This window comes from Marmota flaviventris, chromosome 13, assembly GCF_047511675.1.
Source record: "Marmota flaviventris isolate mMarFla1 chromosome 13, mMarFla1.hap1, whole genome shotgun sequence".
In the NCBI taxonomy this organism is placed as follows: Eukaryota; Metazoa; Chordata; class Mammalia; order Rodentia; family Sciuridae; genus Marmota; species Marmota flaviventris.
In genome coordinates this window covers 33856448-33864348 of record NC_092510.1, presented here as the reverse complement: position 1 = coordinate 33864348, position 7901 = coordinate 33856448, and the positions used below count along the sequence as shown (strand labels likewise).

General features: G+C 43.2%; 1 pseudogene; it reads right to left on the bottom strand.

The window, feature by feature from the left end:
• Window positions 1-1955: 1955 nt before the first annotated feature.
• Window positions 1956-4415, bottom strand: LOC114096557 (xaa-Pro aminopeptidase 1 pseudogene; annotated as a pseudogene).
• Window positions 4416-7901: the final 3486 nt, after the last annotated feature.

Below are 7901 nucleotides of genomic sequence, written 5' to 3'. Positions count from 1 at the left end.
AGTAGCTAGTAAGTGGTCTCCAGGATTTGTGATCCTCTTGACTCCAAGTTCATTGATCCTGTAGCACTTATTTTCAATGCAGGATCATGGGAAAACTTTCAGTGGGTCAATGAAGTGAGAATTGTTCTCCGAGTAATATCAAGACAATATTTGCCATTTTACCTCAAAGTGCAGAGGCTACGAGACGAGTGATGTTTCAATGGATAGGATGCAGAAGCGGACACAAGGGTTCAGCTGTCTTCTATTAAGCCAGGTGCTGAAGAGGTTTGCAAACAGGTAACACCATGCTATTCTTCTCACTAATTTTTGTTTGTTCGGTTTGAAGAGTGTAAAGCATCTTGAGACCAAAATATTTTAGAACCACGACTGCGCAGCATAGCTAGCTGTTCTGCCTGTCCAGTTTCATTGGAGTATAGACTACAGTGTTTCTCTAAGACAGGTGGTGAAGAGAGGCTCTCCATGGAGTGGGAAGAAATGTGGTCTCTGTCCATGGTGAACATACACTTTAGAAATAAAAGGTAGGCTGGGTGTGGTGGCACATGCCTGTAATCACAGTGACTTAGGAGGCTGAGGCAGGAGGATCGCAAGTTTAAGGACAGCCTGGGAATTTAGTAAGATCCGATTTCAAAATAAAAAGAAAAAGGGCTGGGGATGTAGCTCAGTGAGCTCAGTGGTACAGCATCCCGGGTTCAATCCCATCCTCAGTACCAGAAAAAAAGGAGAAGGAGAAGAAGAAAGAAATGGAAGATAGGATGAATATATTCAGGTAAAGGAAAGGCCACCAAGGGGGAAGTTCAGGAGGGAGAAACTCAGAGCAAGTCTTTCTCCTACCCAGGACAGGTAATTGGATATTATGGTATAGAAGAAGAAATCATGGCATGATTTTAATGACTCACTTTAACCAAACCACTTAGAAGTGGTGTGAACTGTGCAAATTGCTCACACCTGTTGGACTTGACTTTCCTTGATTGTGAAATGAGAAGATTGTACTACCAACATTTCATGATTTTTCAATCCAATATTGTGATCAATTATATATATATACATATATATATTTATATATAAATATGTATATATATATATATATACACACACACACACAAACACACACACATATATCAGGAATTAAAGAAAACAGAAAAAATGGTATTTGAAAATATTTAATTAATAAAAATCACAAGGCAGGTTTTGCATTGTCTCCTGTTATAATGCCTCTCTACAAACTTGAGTTTTTTTTTTTTTTTGTAGTGGGGATTGAATTCAGGGACACTTGACCGCTGAGCTGCATCCTCAGCCCCATTTTGTATTTTATTTAGAGACAGGGTCTCACTGAGTTGCTTAGTGCCTCGCTAAATTGCTGAGGCTGGCTTTGAACTCGTGATCTTCCTGCGTCAGTGTCCCAAGCCACTGGATTACAGGCATGTGCCACTGCACCCAGCTCATACTTGAGTTTTGATTTTCTTTCTTCTTTTCTTTCCTTTGCTCACCTCCCTCCCCCATCTTTCTTTTTTTTTTTTTTTTTTAAATTTTATTTCCCCCTGCCCATGTTGCCCAGGGATGCTCTATCACTGAACGACACTCCCAGTCCAGTCTTTTTATTTTGAGACAGAGTCTCACTAAATTGTTGAGACTGCCCTCAAAATTGCGCTTCTCTTGCCACAGCCTCTCAAGTTGCTGGGATTACAGGTGTGCACTGGTGCATCTTGCTGATGTGCTTTATTTTCTCCAGTGGGACTATTGCCAGCACTGAGAGTGGCTTGGTCTAGGGAGAATAAGTCATTGTGGCTGGTAAGAGAGGTAACTCATAACCATTGGGAGTGGATGACTTGGTAAGGTTTTTTTTCCCAGCTTAAAATCTCAACAGAGCTAAAATGGTGCTTGGTTCCTAGGAGAGAACGTGGAAGGTCAAGAGTTTTCAGACTTTCCAGCCACATAGACCTGGGATTATTTTTCTTTTTTTTTTAGAGATCTGACATTTTTATTCACTGATCATAAATATAGTCCCATGAACATCAAAGTGATCATGAATGATGGACTAGCACCTGGAACATGACCATCATGGAGCCCTCGCTGATTCACCATCACTGCCAGAGAGCTCAGGGTGTCTCCCCTTCACTGAGTCTTCAGCTTAGTGGGGACCCTCTTTCTGGGGTAGCAATTTTATTCCTGGCTCATTCTCAACAATTAAAAAGTCATAAAAGACTGTTTTCAAGAAAATATCAAAGAAGGTAAGAAGATTTTCAGTTCTTCTTAGAGTCTAAAAGTAAAAAGGGGAGTTAGGCAAGGAGAAGAGGAAAGGGGAAATATGTCAGGGGTCTGCCAAGTTTCTTCTTTCCCCAGAGAATTTTACAAAAAATAAAACCAGGGAGGTATTAATGCTGTTTAGAGATGGGTTGCGTCTCTCTGATGAGCCACTCCAGAGCTTCCTGTCTGCCCTGTTTCTGCAGTTCCTTCCCTATCACATCTCTGCAGGTCAGGTGGTAATTGTTGAGCCAGTCACACTCTTTGTCTGTAAGAGATTCCACATCTATCATTTTGGTCTGGATCGGAACCAAAGTTAGAGGCTCAAAGGTCAGGCTTCCCCGGTTATTGAAATTATACTTGGTCTTCACGGGAACCACCAGGACTACATTCTCAATGCGGATCCCAAAAGCCCCATCTTCATAATATCCTGGCTCATCAGTGACAATCATGCCTGCCTCCAAGGGCTCGTCAGAGAAAGTTTTATAACTAATGCCGCACGGACCCTCATGAACATTCAGAAAAGATCCAACACCATGTCCTGTTCCATGCAGGTAATCCAGGCCAGAATCCCATAAAGCTGAACGGGCAAAAGAGTCCAGAAGGTGGCCTTTGGTTCCAGTCGGGAAAATGGCTGCACTCACAGATATATGGCCATTGAGGACATATGTGAAGCATTCCTTCTCATAGGCTGTAGGGGTCCCAAAATGCATGGTCCGGGACACATCTGTGGTTCCATCCTTGATTGAGCGCCTGAGTCAATGAGGTACACCTCATCCAGTGACAAGGTCCTATTCGTCTCAGGGACCGGGGCGTAGTGAATGATGGCGCCGTTGGGTCCCGTACTGGAAATTGTGGGGAAGCTCAGGTCCACAAAGTCAGCCTGTTGCCTGCGGAATTCCTCAGCTTTGTCAGCAGCTGAAATCTCTGTCACGCCACCCTTAGGAACCTCTTTCTCTAACCAGTTAAAGAGTTCACAGAGGGCAACAGCATCTTTAATGTGAGTCTGCCTCATGCCTTCTGACTCGGCTGCATTCTTCACAGCTTTGGCAATGCAGATGGGGGTGTAAGGCATACAGCAGCGGTGATCCTTAGGGATGGCCTCGCTCACGGCATAGCTGGCCTTGTCGCTGATCCACACCTTCTCCCTTGGGGAGAGGTCGGCACACAGGGACTTGAGCTGGCTCAGGATGGACTTGTAAGGAAGCACCTGGATTCTGTATTCAGCCTCCAGGCCCAAGTCAAGAAGCAGGTGCTCCTTCACACTAGGGGCATCTATGCGGTCCCCATCGATGAAGAGCATGATCGTCTCTAGTCCTATGATTGCATAGGAGAAAAATACTGGATTGTGCTCCACATCTGATCCTTGGAGATTGAACAGCCAGGCAATCTCATCCAGGGCAGTGACCACAAACCACACAATGTTCCTCTCCGCCATTTTCAACCGAAGGTCTGCAATCTTGTCCTTCCAGGAAATGCCTGTATAATCCAAGCCCAGCGTGAGGAGGGGTTTACAGGGGCGCTCAGGACGGTCTGTCCAGATTTTATCGACAAGGTTCTCCTTCACAGGAATGAGGTGGTGGCCAGCACTTTGCAGGACCTTGAAAATCTTCTTCCAGTAATCTGTAGGAATGATGAGTGGGTCTACACCCACCCTGGATCCTTCAGGAAGCACACTCACCAGCCAGTCTTCCTGAGTTGGAGTGTCCTTCAGATCCATCTTCATGAGTGTCCAGTTGCTGTCCATCTGCTTGGCAGCCTGCAGAAAGTAGCGCCCATCGGTCCACATGGCTGCATGCTCCTCAGTGATGATGGCTGTGCCCGCAGAGCCATCAAATCCAGAGACAAAGGCCTGCCGACAGTCACATGGAGCAATATACTCGCTCTGGTGGGCATCCCCCGACGGGATAATATAGGCCTGGATTGGTTCCGTCACGTACTCCAAATTCCTCATGGCTTGTCTCAGCTGCCGAAGCAGCTCTGAAGTCACCTTTGGAGCCATTCTGCAACCTGTTTTCCCACCTGTGTCTCCTAAGTGTATCACCTCGTTAGGTTCAATTATTCTTAGATTTCTCAGCTGAAAATCCTGGTGATTCGCCCTTACTGGCGGTGGCTTTCTGGAGGCTGCCATTCGGTGGTGGCGTGCCCCGGCCCACGTCAGGGGAGCGCAGACCAGTTGATCACCTCCGGAAAGGCAGGAAGAGTGGGATTATTTTTCATCCTGTCACCTGATTTTTTTTTTGTGCCCTTGAGCAAGAGATATAATCCCTGTATAAAAAGGGCATAATAATGCCCACTTCACAGGGCTGTTGTAGCAGTTTAATGAGAGCCATATTTCAGACTCTCTGGCTCACACCTGCCGCTCAGTAAATGTTGGTTTTTTCTTTTCTTTCTTATTTATTCATCCATTTATTTATTTATATGTAGTGTTGAGGATTGAACCCTGTGCATCACACATGCTGGGCCAGAGCTCTACTTGCCCCTTTTTTGTTCTTTTCTTAAGGTGGGCAAGTAGAGAGAGAACAAAAGACATATGAAAGTTTTTCCTTTTTGGGTCTCTCTCTCTCTCTTTTTAAAATACCTCTATTTTATTTATGCATTTTTATGTGCTGCTGAGGATTGAACCCTGTGCTTCATATGTATGAGGCAAGTGCTCTGCTACTGAGCTACAACCTCAGCCCCTCTTGGGTGTCTCTTGATGACAGGGAGGCCTTCCTCGAATAGGGTGAGGTTTAGCACTTACATGCTCAGAAGGGGAAAGTAATTTGTGATTCTGTAGCTCGAAGCCAAAGAGTTCTGGAGAAGTCATTTTGGTGGTCTGTTCCTTCCCAGCGGTCCCATGGAATATCTCCTGACTCGAGCCTGTGACCCTAGGTCCCAGCTCCTGGGAGACATGATGAATGCAGCACAGCCAGGAGAGGCATCCTTCTCCATCCATCATCTCCTGTCTCGCTTAGTGGAGCCATTTGCTTGCCAACAGGTAAGCTGGAGGAGATGGATTACATGTTGTCAACACGGTAAGTAATAGGATGTTGTGGTCATTCTTCTGTGATGTAGAAGTGAGAAACGTTTAAGCATTTCAACTTACGAGCTCAGGAAATGGATATTTATGGTTCTTGACTCTCCCTCCTCTACCTGTCTTACTAGTTTTAAAATTACCACCACAAAGTGCCTTATTCACGTTTTAGTATTTCCTTGGCACAAAAGTATCTGGAGGAAAAAAAAAACACTCTATAAAATTCAACGTTGCTTTGCATAAACAAATATGGCAGACTGAGATCTGTTGTTGGGGTTCCTTGGTTAGTTCTGTTAGATGATCTCCAATCGAAGAGCAACTCTTGGGCAGTTCAGAGCTCAAGATGTATAAAACCTCAAACCTGGGCTTTGCGTGTGTTACAGAAGAGGACTGGAAAAAGCATAGGCTCTGTGATTCAGGAGATCTGGGTTTGAATTTGCATTCCACTTTTTGCTACACATGTGACCTTGGATAAACCATACTGAGCCTAATTTTCTTATCAAGTTGGAGATAATAGAACTGGTTCTCTCTCTCCTCTCTCTCTCTCTCTCTCTCTCTCTCTCTCTCTCTCTCTCTCTCTTTCTTCTCTTCATTCCTCCCTCCCTCTTTATCCCCCACCCATTCCTTCCTTCCTTTCTTTCATATGGGGGATGGAACCCAGAGGATATTTATCATTAAGCCACATCCCCAGATCTTTTTTAGTTTTAATTTTGAGACAGGGTCTTGCTAAATTTTGCTGAAGGTCTTGCTGAATTGCTAAGGTTGGCCTCAAACTTGTGATCCTTCTGCCTCAGCCTCCCAAATCGCTGGGATTATGGGCATTAGCCTTGTGGCTGGTGGGAGCAATTTTTTTTTTTTTTTTTTTAAAGAACATGAAGAGGACTGGGGCTGTGGCTCAGTGGTAGAGCACTTGCCTAGCATATGTGAGGCCCTAGGTTCGATCCTCAGTACCACATATGAATAAATAAATAAAGTGGAAAATCCATTGGCAACTAAAAAAAAAATTTAAAAAAGAACATGAAGAACACCAATTGTAAAAGGAAAGTTAAGAATGTATGTTCATAAAAAAACAATAATATTGAGCAATCTTATTCTCAATCTTACTCTAATTACCTAAAGAAAAGGGGATTCAATTAAACTTTAGGTTTTCTATTTCTTTTTTTGTGTGTGTGCTGGAAATTGAATCCAGGTGCATTTTACCACTGAGCTACATCCCCATTTCTTTTTATTTTGAGATAGCATCTTGCTAAATTGCCTAGATTGACTTTAAATTTGTGATCCTCCTGCCTCAGCCTCCTGAGTCACTGGGATTACAGGTAAGGGGTTTGGCTATTTCTTTTGTTTCTTCTTCCTTCCTTCCTTCCTTCCTCCTCCTCCTCCTCCTCCTCCTCCTCCTCCTCCTCCTCCTCCTCCTCCTCTTCTTCTTCTTTATATCAGGGATTGAATCCAGGGGTGCTGAGCCATATCCTCATTTGTTTTCATTTTTTTTTTTAAATTTTGAGAAAGGGTCTTACTAAATTGCTTAGGGCCTGGCTAAGTTGCTGAGGCTGGTTTTGATGTTGGTGTTGGGATTTCCCTCTGCCTCAACCTCCTGACCTGCTGGGATTACAGGTGTGTGCCACTGTGCCTGGCTCTTTCTTTCTTGGTACTGTAGTACTTGCTAAGCAAGTGCTATTCTTTCTTCCTTCTGTCCTCCCTCCCCCCCTCCCTCCCTTCTTTCTTTTCTTTCTTTAGTTCTTCTTCTTCTACTTTTCTTTCTCCTCCTCCTCCTCCTCCTCTTCCTTCTCCTTCTTTTTTTTTAAGAAAGAAAAAAGATTTATTATCCATAATAAATAAGGAGATATGGATGAATGGAAAAAAGTGGCATATATACACAATGGAATATTACTCAGCAATAAAAGAGAATAAAATAATGACATTTTCAGGTAAATGGATGGAGTTAGAGAAGATAATGCTAAGTGAAGTTAGTTAATCCCAAAAAACCAAATGCTGAATATTTTCTTTGACATAAGGAGGCTGATTCATAGTGGGATAGTGAGCGGGAGCATGGGAAGGAGGGCGCGTGGGGTTATTAATGATGGTGGAATGTGATGATCATTATTATCCTAAGTACAGGTATGAAGACACAAATTGGTGTGAATATACTATGTATACAATCAGAGATATGAAAAATTGTGCTCTATATGTGTAATAAGAATTGTAATGCATTCTGCTGTCATATATAAATTACAAAAAAAAAAAAAAAAGAAAGGAGAAAGATTTATTATCCACAGTGAGTAAGGAGATCACCAGAGGTATCTACAAAGTGATGCTTTCCCAGAATAAAGGAAGCATGGAAGCATGAAGGTTTTATTCTGGGAGTCTATACATATGCATTTTAAGTGCAGGTACAGTCTTGAGCATACTTAGTTTAGGATGTATGCTTTTTTTAATTGATTTTTTTATTGGTGTTTCACAATTATACATAATAGTGTGATTCATTGTGACATATTTGTACATGCACATAGTATAATTCATTCCCCAGTACCTCCCCCACCCCCTGGTCCCCTTCCTTTACTGGTCCTCCTTCTATTTTCATGAGAATCTCCCTTTCCCTCACTTTTTTCTCTCAAGCATCCACATATGAGAGAAAATGTACATCCTT